General features: G+C 44.4%; 1 protein-coding gene across 1 annotated transcript in view; it reads right to left on the bottom strand.

The window, feature by feature from the left end:
* LOC140409452 (disintegrin and metalloproteinase domain-containing protein 12-like) overlaps nt 1-12,293 on the bottom strand; it is a 422,351-nt gene that overhangs the window by 242,315 nt on the left and 167,743 nt on the right. The gene's annotated exons all lie outside the window — the stretch shown is intronic.

Raw genomic sequence — 12,293 nt, 5'->3', positions numbered from 1 at the left:
ATACTGAATGAGTGACAGTGATACTGAGTGAGTGACAGTGATCCTGAATGAGTTACAGTGATGCTGAATGAGTGACAGTGAGACTGAGTGAGAGTCAGTGATACTGAGTGAGAGAGTGATACTGAGTGAGAGAGTGATACTGAGTGAGTGACAGTGATACTGAGTGAGTGACAGTGAGTGAGTGACAGTGATACTGAGTGAGTGACAGTGATACTGAGTGAGTGAGTGACACTGAGTTAGTGACAGTGATACTGAGTGAGTGACAGTGATACTGAGTGACTGACAGTGATACTGAATGAGTTACAGTGATACTGAATGAGTGACAGTGATACTGAGTGACAGTGATACTGAGTGAGAGAGTGATTCTGAGTGAGTGACAGTGATACTGAGTGACTGACAGTGAGTGATTGACAGTGATACTGAGTGACTGACAGTGATACTGAATGAGTTACAGTGATACTGAATGAGTGACAGTGATACTGAGTGAGTGACAGTGATACTGAATGAGAGACAGTGATACTGAATGAGTGACAGTGATACTGAGTGAGTGACAGTGATCCTGAATGAGTTGCAGTGATGCTGAATGAGTGACAGTGATACTGAGTGAGAGACAGTGATACTGAGTGAGAGAGTGATACTGAGTGAGAGAGTGATACTGAATGAGTGACAGTGATACTGAGTGAGTGACAGTGAGTGAGTGACTGTGATACTGAGTGAGTGACAGTGATACTGAGTGAGTGAGTGACACTGAGTTAGTGACAGTGATACTGAGTGAGTGACAGTGATACTGAGTGTGTGACACTGAGTGAGTGACAGTGAGTGAGTGATAGTGATACTGAGTGAGTGACAGTGAGTGAGCGACAGCGCTCCTGAGTGAGTGACAGTGATACTGGGTGAGTGACAGTGATACTGAGTGAGTGACAGTGATACTGAGTGAGTGACAGTGATACTGAGTGAGTGAAAGTGATACTGAGTGAGTGACAGTAATACTGAGTGAAAGACAGTGATACTGAGTGAGAGACTGATACTGACTAAGTGACAGTGATACTGAGTGAGTGACAATGATACTGAGTGAGTGACAGTAATACTGAGTGAGTGAGAGTGATGCTGAGTGAGTGACAGTGATACCGATTGAGTGAGAGTGATGCCGACTGAGTGAGAGTTATACTGAGTGAGTGATAGTGATTCTGAGTGATTGAGAGTGATACTGAGTGAGTGACAGTTATACTGAGTGAGTGACAGCGATACAGTTTGAGTGACAGTGATACTGAGTGAGTGACAGTGATACTGAGTGAGTGACAGTGATACTGAGTGAGTGACAGCGACTCTGAGTGAGTGACAGTGATACCGCGTGAGTGACAGTTATACTGAGTGAGTGACAGTGAGTGGTACTTAGTGAGTGACAGTGATACTGAGTGAGTGACAGTGATACTGAGTTAGTGACAGCGATACCGAGTGAGTGACAGCGATACTAAGTGAGTGACAGTGATACTGAGTGAGTGAGAGTGATACTGATTGAGTGACAGTGGTACTGAGTGAGTGACAGTGATACTGAGTGACAGTGATACTGAGAGAGTGACAGTGATACTAAGTGAGTGAAAGTGATACTGAATGAGTTACAGTGATACTGAGTGAGTGACAGTGAGTGATTGACAGTGATACTGAGTGACTGACAGTGATACTGAATGAGTTACAGTGATACTGAGTGAGTGACAGTGAGTGATTGACAGTGATACTGAGTGACTGACAGTGATACTGAATGAGTTACAGTGATACTGAATGAGTGACAGTGATACTGAGTGAGTGACAGTGATCCTGAATGAGTTACAGTGATGCTGAATGAGTGACAGTGATACTGAGTGAGAGACAGTGATACTGAGTGAGTGACAATGTGTGATTGACAGTGATACTGAGTGACTGACAGTGATACTGAATGAGTTACAGTGATACTGAATGAGTGACAGTGATACTGAGTGAGTGACAGTGATCCTGAATGAGTTACAGTGATGCTGAATGAGTGACAGTGATACTGAGTGAGAGACAGTGATACTGAGTGAGAGAGTGATACTGAGTGAGAGAGTGATACTGAATGAGTGACAGTGATACTGAGTGAGTGACAGTGAGTGAGTGACTGTGATACTGAGTGAGTGACAGTGAAACTGAGTGAGTGAGTGACACTGAGTTAGTGACAGTGATACTGAGTGAGTGACAGTGATACTGAGTGAGTGACACTGAGTGAGTGACAGTGAGTGAGTGATAGTGATACTGAGTGAGTGACAGTGAGTGAGCGACAGCGCTCCTGAGTGAGTGACAGTGATACTGGGTGAGTGACAGTGATACTGAGTGAGTGACAGTGATACTGAGTGAGTGACAGTGATACTGAGTGAGTGAAAGTGATACTGAGTGAGTGACAGTAATACTGAGTGAAAGACAGTGATACTGAGTGAGAGACTGATACTGAGTAAGTGACAGTGATACTGAGTGAGTGACAATGATACTGAGTGAGTGACAGTAATACTGAGTGAGTGAGAGTGATGCTGAGTGAGTGACAGTGATACCGATTGAGTGAGAGTGATGCCGACTGAGTGAGAGTCATACTGAGTGAGTGATAGTGATTCTGAGTGATTGAGAGTGATACTGAGTGAGTGACAGTTATACTGAGTGAGTGACAGCGATACAGTTTGAGTGACAGTGATACTGAATGAGTGACAGTGATACTGAGTGAGTGACAGTGATACTGAGTGAGTGACAGCGACTCTGAGTGAGTGACAGTGATACCGCGTGAGTGACAGTTATACTGAGTGAGTGACAGTGAGTGATACTTAGTGAGTGACAGTGATACTGACTGAGTGACAGTGATACTGAGTTAGTAACAGCGATACCGAGTGAGTGACAGCGATACTAAGTGAGTGACAGTGATACAGAGTGAGTGAGAGTGATACTGATTGAGTGACAGTGGTACTGAGTGAGTGACAGTGATACTGAGTGACAGTGATACTGAGAGAGTGACAGTGATACTAAGTGAGTGAAAGTGATACTGAATGAGTGACAGTGATACTGACTGAGTGACAGTGATACTGAGTGAGTGACAGTGAGTGATTGACAGTGATACTGAGTGACTGACAGTGATACTGAATGAGTTACAGTGATACTGAATGAGTGACAGTGATACTGAGTGAGTGACAGTGATACTGAATGAGAGACAGTGATACTGAATGAGTGACAGTGATACTGAGTGAGTGACAGTGATCCTGAATGAGTTACAGTGATGCTGAATGAGTGACAGTGAGACTGAGTGAGAGTCAGTGATACTGAGTGAGAGAGTGATACTGAGTGAGAGAGTGATACTGAGTGAGTGACAGTGATACTGAGTGAGTGACAGTGAGTGAGTGACAGTGATACTGAGTGAGTGACAGTGATACTGAGTGAGTGAGTGACACTGAGTTAGTGACAGTGATACTGAGTGAGTGACAGTGATACTGAGTGACTGACAGTGATACTGAATGAGTTACAGTGATACTGAATGAGTGACAGTGATACTGAGTGAAAGACAGTGATACTGAGTGAGAGAGTGATACTGAGTGAGTGACAGTGATACTGAGTGACTGACAGTGAGTGATTTACAGTGATACTGAGTGACTGACAGTGATACTGAATGAGTTACAGTGATACTGAATGAGTGACAGTGATACTGAGTGAGTGACAGTGATACTGAATGAGAGACAGTGATACTGAATGAGTGACAGTGATACTGAGTGAGTGACAGTGATCCTGAATGAGATACAGTGATGCTGAATGAGTGACAGTGATACTGAGTGAGAGACAGTGATACTGAGTGAGAGAGTGATACTGAGTGAGAGAGTGATACTGAGTGAGTGACAGTGATACTGAGTGAGTGACAGTGAGTGAGTGATAGTGATACTGAGTGAGTGACAGTGATACTGAGTGAGTGAGTGACACTGAGTTAGTGACAGTGATACTGAGTGAGTGACAGTGATACTGACTGAGTGACACTGAGTGAGTGACAGTGAGTGAGTGATAGTGATACTGAGTGAGTGACAGTGAGTGAGTGACAGCGATACTGAGTGAGTGACAGCGATACTGAGTGAGTGACAGTGATACTGGGTGAGTGACAGCGATACTGAGTGACAGCGATACTGCGTGAGTGATACTGAGTGAGTGACAGTTATCCTGAGTGAGTGACAGTGATACTGAGTGAGTGACAGTGATACGGAATGAGTGACAGTGATACTGAGTGAGTGACAGTGATACTGAGTGAATGACAGTGATACTGAGTGAGTGACAGCGATACTGAGTGAGTGACAGCGATACTGAGTGAGTGACAGCGATACTGAGTGAGTGACAGTGAAACTGAGTGAGTGACAGCGACACTGAGTGAGTGACGGTGATACTGAGAGAGTGACAGGGAGTGATAATGTGTGAGTGACTGTGATACTGAGTGAGTAACAGTGATACTGAGTGAGTGACAGCGACACTGAGTGAGTGACAGGGATACTGAGAGAGTGACAGTGATACTGAGTGAGTGACAATGATACTGAGTGATTGACAGCGACACTGAGTGAGTGACAATGATACTGAGTGAGTGACAGTGAGTTATACTGAGTGAGTGACAGTGATACTGAGTGAGTGACAGCGATACTGAGTGAGTGACAGCGATACTGAGTGAGTGACAGCGATACTGAGTGAGTGACAGTGAGTTATACTGAGTGAGTGACAGTGATACTGAGTGAGTGACAGCGATACTGAGTGAGTGACAGTGACACTGAGTGAGTGACAGTGATACTGAGTGAGTGACAGGGAGTGATACTGAGTGAGTGACAGTGATACTGAGTGAGTGAGCGATACTGAGTGAGTGACAGTGATACTGAATGAGTGATAGTGACACTGAGTGAGTGACTGTGCTACTGAGTGAGTGACAGTGATACTGAATGAGTGACTGTGATACTGAGTGAGAGAAAGTGATACTGAGTGAGTGACAGTAATACTGAGTGAGTGACAGTGGTACTGACTGCGTGACAGTGATACTGAATGAGTGACAGTGATACTGAGTGGGTGACAGTGAGACTCAATGAGTGACAGTGATACTGAGTGAGTGAAAGTGATACTGAGTGAGTGATAGTAATACTGAGTGAGGGACAGTGATACTGAGTGAGAGAGTGCTACTGAGTGAATGACAGTGATACTGAGTGAGTGACAGTGATACTGAGTGAGTGACAGAGATACAGAGTGAGTGAAAGGGATACTGAGTGATTGACAGTAATACTGAGTGAGAGCCAGTGATACTGAGTGAGAGAGTGATACTGAGTGAGTGACAGTGATACCGAATGAGTGACAGTGATGCCGTGTGAGTGAGAGTTATACTGAGTGAGTGACAGTGATACTGAGTGAGTGACAGTGATACTGAGTGAGTGACAGTGATACTGAGTGAGTGATAGTGATACTGAGTGAGTGACAGTGCGTGATACTGAGCGAGTGACAGTGATACTGTGTGAGTGACAGGGATACTGAGTGAGTGAAAGCGATACTGAGTGAGTGACAGTAATACTGAGTGAGAGACAGTGATACTGAGTGAGAGAGTGATCTTGAGTGAGTGACAGTGATACTGAGTGAGTGACAGTGAGTGATACTGAGTGAGTGACAGTGATACTGAGTGAGTGACAGTGATACTGAGTGAGTGAAAGCGATACTGAGTGAGTGACAGTAATACTGAGTGAGAGAAAGTGATACTGAGTGAGAGAATGATCCTGAGTGAGTGACAGTGATACTGAGTGAGTGACAGTGATACTGAGTGAGTGACAGTGATACTGAGTGAGTGAAAGTGATACTGAGTGAGTGACAGTAATACTGAGTGAAAGACAGTGATACTGAGTGAGAGAGTGATACTGAGTGAGTGACAGCGATACTGAGTGAGTGACAATGATACTGAGTGAGTGACAGTAATACTGAGTGAGTGAGAGTGATGCTGAGTGAGTGACAGTGATACCGATTGAGTGAGAGTGATGCCGACTGGGTGAGAGTTATACTGAGTGAGTGATAGTGATTCTGAGTGATTAAGAGTGATACTGAGTGAGTGACAGTTATACTGAGTGAGTAACAGCGATACAGTGTGAGTGACAGTGATACTGAGTGAGTGACAGTGATACTGAGTGAGTGACAGTGATACTGAGTGAGTGACAGCGATTCTGAGTGAGTGACAGTGATACTGCGTGAGTGACAGTTATACTGAGTGAGTGACAGTGATACTGAGTTAGTGACAGCGATACCGAGTGAGTGACAGCGATACTAAGTGAGTGACAGTGATACTGAGTGATTGAGAGTGATACTGAGTGGGTGACAGTGAGACTGAATGAGTGACAGTTATACTGAGTGAGTGAAAGTGATACAGAGTGAGTGACAGTAATACTGAGTGAGAGACAGTGATACTGAGTGAGAGAGTGATACTGAGTGAGTGACAGTGAAACTGAATGAGTGACAGTGATACTGAGTGAGTGACAGTGATACTGACTGCGTGACAGTGATACTGTGTGAGTGACAGTGATACTGAGTGGGTGACAGTGAGACTGAATGAGTGACAGTGATACTGAGTGAGTGAGCGATACTGAGTGAGTGACAGTGATACTGAATGAGTGATAGTGATACTGAGTGAGTGACAGTGAAACTGAGTGAGTGACAGTGATACTGAATGAGTGACAGTGATACTGAGTGAGTGAAAGTGATACTGAGTGAGTGACAGTAATACTGAGTGAGTGGCAGTGATACTGAGTGAGAGAGTGATACTGGGTGATTGAGAGTGATACTGAGAGAGTGACAGTGAAACTGAGTTAGAGACAGTGATACTGAGTGAGAGAGTGATACTGAGCGAGTGACACTGAGTGAGTGACAGTGATACTGAGTTAGTGACAGTGATACTGATTGAGTGAGTGATACTGAGTGAGTGACAGTGATACTGAGTGAGTGACAGTGAAACTGAGTGAGTGACAGTGCTACTGAGTGAGTGAAAGTGATACTGAGTGAGTGAAAGCGACACTGAGTGAGTGACAGCGATACTGAGTGAGTAACAGCGATACTGAGTTAGTGACAGTGATACTGAGTGAGTGACAGTGATACTGAGTGAGTGACAGTGATACTGAGTGAGTGTCAGTGATACTGATTGCGTGACAGTGATACTTTGTTAGTGACAGTGAGTGATACTGAGTGAGTGACAGTGATACTGAGTGAGTGACAGTGATACTGATTGAGTGACAGTGATACTGTGTTAGTGACAGTGAGTGAAACTGAGTGAGTGACAGTGATACTGAGTGTGAGACAGTGATACGGAATGAGTGAGTGTGATACCGAGTGCGTGACAGTGATCCTGAGTGAGTGAGAGTGATACCGAGTGAGTGACAGTGATACTGAGTGAGTGACAGTGATACTGAGTGAGTGACAGCGATACTGAGTGAGTGACAGTGATACTGATTGAGTGACAGTGACACAGAGTGAGTGACAATGATTCTCAGTGAGTGAGAGTGATACTGAGTGAGTGACAGTGATACCGAATGAGTGAGAGTGATACTGAGTGAGTGAGAGTGATACTGAGTGAGTGACAGTGATCCCGAGTGAGTGACAGTTATACCGAATGAGTGACAGCGATACTGAGTGAGTGACAGTGATACTGAGTGAGTGAGCGATACTTAGTGAGTGACAGTGATACTGAATGAGTGATAGTGATACTGAGTGAGTGACAGTGATACTGACTGCGTGACAGTGATACAGAATGAGTGACAGTGATACTGAGTGGGTGACAGTGAGACTGAATGAGTGACAGTTATACTGAGTGAGTGAAAGTGATACTGAGTGATTGAGAGTGATACTGAGTGGGTGACAGTGAGACTGAATGAGTGACAGTTATACTGAGTGAGTGAAAGTGATACAGAGTGAGTGACAGTAATACTGAGTGAGAGACAGTGATACTGAGTGAGAGAGTGATACTGAGTGAGTGACAGTGAAACTGAATGAGTGACAGTGATACTGACTGAGTGAAAGTGATATTGAGTGAGTGACAGTAATACTGAGTGAGTGACAGTGATACTGAGTGAGTGAGCGATACTTAGTGAGTGACAGTGATACTGAATGAGTGATAGTGATACTGAGTGAGTGACAGTGATACTGACTGCGTGACAGTGATACAGAATGAGTGACAGTGATACTGAGTGGGTGACAGTGAGACTGAATGAGTGACAGTTATACTGAGTGAGTGAAAGTGATACTGAGTGAGTGACAGTAATACTGAGTGAGAGACAGTGATACTGAGTGAGAGAGTGATACTGAGTGAGTGACAGAGAAACTGAGTGAGTGACAGTGATACTATGTGAGTGACAGTGATACTGGATGGGTGACAGTGAGACTGAATGAGTGACAGTGATACTGAGTGAGTGAGCGATACTGAGTGAGTGACAGTGATACTGAATTAGTGATAGTGATACTGAGTGAGTGACAGTGAAACTGAGTGAGTGACAGTGATACTGAATGAGTGACAGTGATACTGAGTGAGTGAAAGTGATACTGAGTGAGTGACAGTAATACTGAGTGAGAGACAGTGATACTGAGTGAGAGAGTGATACTGAGTGAGTGACAGTGATACTGACTGCGTGACAGTGATACTGTGTGAGTGACAGTGATACTGAGTGGGTGACAGTGAGACTGAATGAGTGACAGTGATACTGAGTGAGTGAGCGATACTGAGTGAGTGACAGTGATACTGAATGAGTGATAGTGATACTGAGTGAGTGACAGTGAAACTGAGTGAGTGACAGGGATACTGAATGAGTGACAGTGATACTGACTGAGTGAAAGTGATATTGAGTGAGTGACAGTAATACTGAGTGAGTGGCAGTGATACTGAGTGAGAGAGTGATACTGAGTGATTGACAGCGACACTGAGTGAGTGACAATGATACTGAGTGAGTGACAGTGAGTTATACTGAGTGAGTGACAGTGATACTGAGTGAGTGACAGCGATACTGAGTGAGTGACAGCGATACTGAGTGAGTGACAGCGATACTGAGTGAGTGACAGTGAGTTATACTGAGTGAGTGACAGTGATACTGAGTGAGTGACAGCGATACTGAGTGAGTGACAGTGACACTGAGTGAGTGACAGTGATACTGAGTGAGTGACAGGGAGTGATACTGAGTGAGTGACAGTGATACTGAGTGAGTGAGCGATACTGAGTGAGTGACAGTGATACTGAATGAGTGATAGTGACACTGAGTGAGTGACTGTGCTACTGAGTGAGTGACAGTGATACTGAATGAGTGACTGTGATACTGAGTGAGAGAAAGTGATACTGAGTGAGTGACAGTAATACTGAGTGAGTGACAGTGGTACTGACTGCGTGACAGTGATACTGAATGAGTGACAGTGATACTGAGTGGGTGACAGTGAGACTCAATGAGTGACAGTGATACTGAGTGAGTGAAAGTGATACTGAGTGAGTGATAGTAATACTGAGTGAGGGACAGTGATACTGAGTGAGAGAGTGCTACTGAGTGAATGACAGTGATACTGAGTGAGTGACAGTGATACTGAGTGAGTGACAGAGATACAGAGTGAGTGAAAGGGATACTGAGTGATTGACAGTAATACTGAGTGAGAGCCAGTGATACTGAGTGAGAGAGTGATACTGAGTGAGTGACAGTGATACCGAATGAGTGACAGTGATGCCGTGTGAGTGAGAGTTATACTGAGTGAGTGACAGTGATACTGAGTGAGTGACAGTGATACTGAGTGAGTGACAGTGATACTGAGTGAGTGATAGTGATACTGAGTGAGTGACAGTGCGTGATACTGAGCGAGTGACAGTGATACTGTGTGAGTGACAGGGATACTGAGTGAGTGAAAGCGATACTGAGTGAGTGACAGTAATACTGAGTGAGAGACAGTGATACTGAGTGAGAGAGTGATCTTGAGTGAGTGACAGTGATACTGAGTGAGTGACAGTGAGTGATACTGAGTGAGTGACAGTGATACTGAGTGAGTGACAGTGATACTGAGTGAGTGAAAGCGATACTGAGTGAGTGACAGTAATACTGAGTGAGAGAAAGTGATACTGAGTGAGAGAATGATCCTGAGTGAGTGACAGTGATACTGAGTGAGTGACAGTGATACTGAGTGAGTGACAGTGATACTGAGTGAGTGAAAGTGATACTGAGTGAGTGACAGTAATACTGAGTGAAAGACAGTGATACTGAGTGAGAGAGTGATACTGAGTGAGTGACAGTGATACTGAGTGAGTGACAATGATACTGAGTGAGTGACAGTAATACTGAGTGAGTGAGAGTGATGCTGAGTGAGTGACAGTGATACCGATTGAGTGAGAGTGATGCCGACTGGGTGAGAGTTATACTGAGTGAGTGATAGTGATTCTGAGTGATTAAGAGTGATACTGAGTGAGTGACAGTTATACTGAGTGAGTAACAGCGATACAGTGTGAGTGACAGTGATACTGAGTGAGTGACAGTGATACTGAGTGAGTGACAGTGATACTGAGTGAGTGACAGCGATTCTGAGTGAGTGACAGTGATACTGCGTGAGTGACAGTTATACTGAGTGAGTGACAGTGATACTGAGTTAGTGACAGCGATACCGAGTGAGTGACAGCGATACTAAGTGAGTGACAGTGATACTGAGTGATTGAGAGTGATACTGAGTGGGTGACAGTGAGACTGAATGAGTGACAGTTATACTGAGTGAGTGAAAGTGATACTGAGTGAGTGACAGTAATACTGAGTGAGAGACAGTGATACTGAGTGAGAGAGTGATACTGAGTGAGTGACAGTGAAACTGAATGAGTGACAGTGATACTGAGTGAGTGACAGTGATACTGACTGCGTAACAGTGATACTGTGTGAGTGACAGTGATACTGAGTGGGTGACAGTGAGACTGAATGAGTGACAGTGATACTGAGTGAGTGAGCGATACTGAGTGAGTGACAGTGATACTGAATGAGTGATAGTGATACTGAGTGAGTGACAGTGAAACTGAGTGAGTGACAGTGATACTGAATGAGTGACAGTGATACTGAGTGAGTGAAAGTGATACTGAGTGAGTGACAGTAATACTGAGTGAGTGGCAGTGATACTGAGTGAGAGAGTGATACTGGGTGATTGAGAGTGATACTGAGAGAGTGACAGTGAAACTGAGTTAGAGACAGTGATACTGAGTGAGAGAGTGATACTGAGCGAGTGACACTGAGTGAGTGACAGTGATACTGAGTTAGTGACAGTGACACTGATTGAGTGAGTGATACTGAGTGAGTGACAGTGATACTGAGTGAGTGACAGTGAAACTGAGTGAGTGACAGTGCTACTGAGTGAGTGAAAGTGATACTGAGTGAGTGAAAGCGACACTGAGTGAGTGACAGCGATACTGAGTGAGTAACAGCGATACTGAGTTAGTGACAGTGATACTGAGTGAGTGACAGTGATACTGAGTGAGTGACAGTGATACTGAGTGAGTGTCAGTGATACTGATTGCGTGACAGTGATACTGTGTTAGTGACAGTGAGTGATACTGAGTGAGTGACAGTGATACTGAGTGAGTGACAGTGATACTGATTGAGTGACAGTGATACTGTGTTAGTGACAGTGAGTGAAACTGAGTGAGTGACAGTGATACTGAGTGTGAGACAGTGATACGGAATGAGTGAGTGTGATACCGAGTGCGTGACAGTGATATTGAGTGAGTGAGAGTGATACCGAGTGAGTGACAGTGATACTGAGTGAGTGACAGTGATACTGAGTGAGTGACAGCGATACTGAGTGAGTGACAGTGATACTGATTGAGTGACAGTGACACAGAGTGAGTGACAATGATTCTCAGTGAGTGAGAGTGATACTGAGTGAGTGACAGTGATACCGAATGAGTGAGAGTGATACTGAGTGAGTGAGAGTGATACTGAGTGAGTGACAGTGATCCTGAGTGAGTGACAGTTATACCGAATGAGTGACAGCGATACTGAGTGAGTGACAGTGATACTGAGTGAGTGAGCGATACTTAGTGAGTGACAGTGATACTGAATGAGTGATAGTGATACTGAGTGAGTGACAGTGATACTGACTGCGTGACAGTGATACAGAATGAGTGACAGTGATACTGAGTGGGTGACAGTGAGACTGAATGAGTGACAGTTATACTGAGTGAGTGAAAGTGATACTGAGTGAGTGACAGTAATACTGAGTGAGAGACAGTGATACTGAGTGAGAGAGTGATACTGAGTGAGTGACAGAGA

Source organism: Scyliorhinus torazame, chromosome 3, assembly GCF_047496885.1.
Source record: "Scyliorhinus torazame isolate Kashiwa2021f chromosome 3, sScyTor2.1, whole genome shotgun sequence".
Lineage (NCBI taxonomy): Eukaryota > Metazoa > Chordata > Chondrichthyes > Carcharhiniformes > Scyliorhinidae > Scyliorhinus > Scyliorhinus torazame.
The sequence above is the reverse complement of the archived record's forward strand: the minus strand, read 5'-3'. Positions and strand labels throughout refer to the sequence as shown.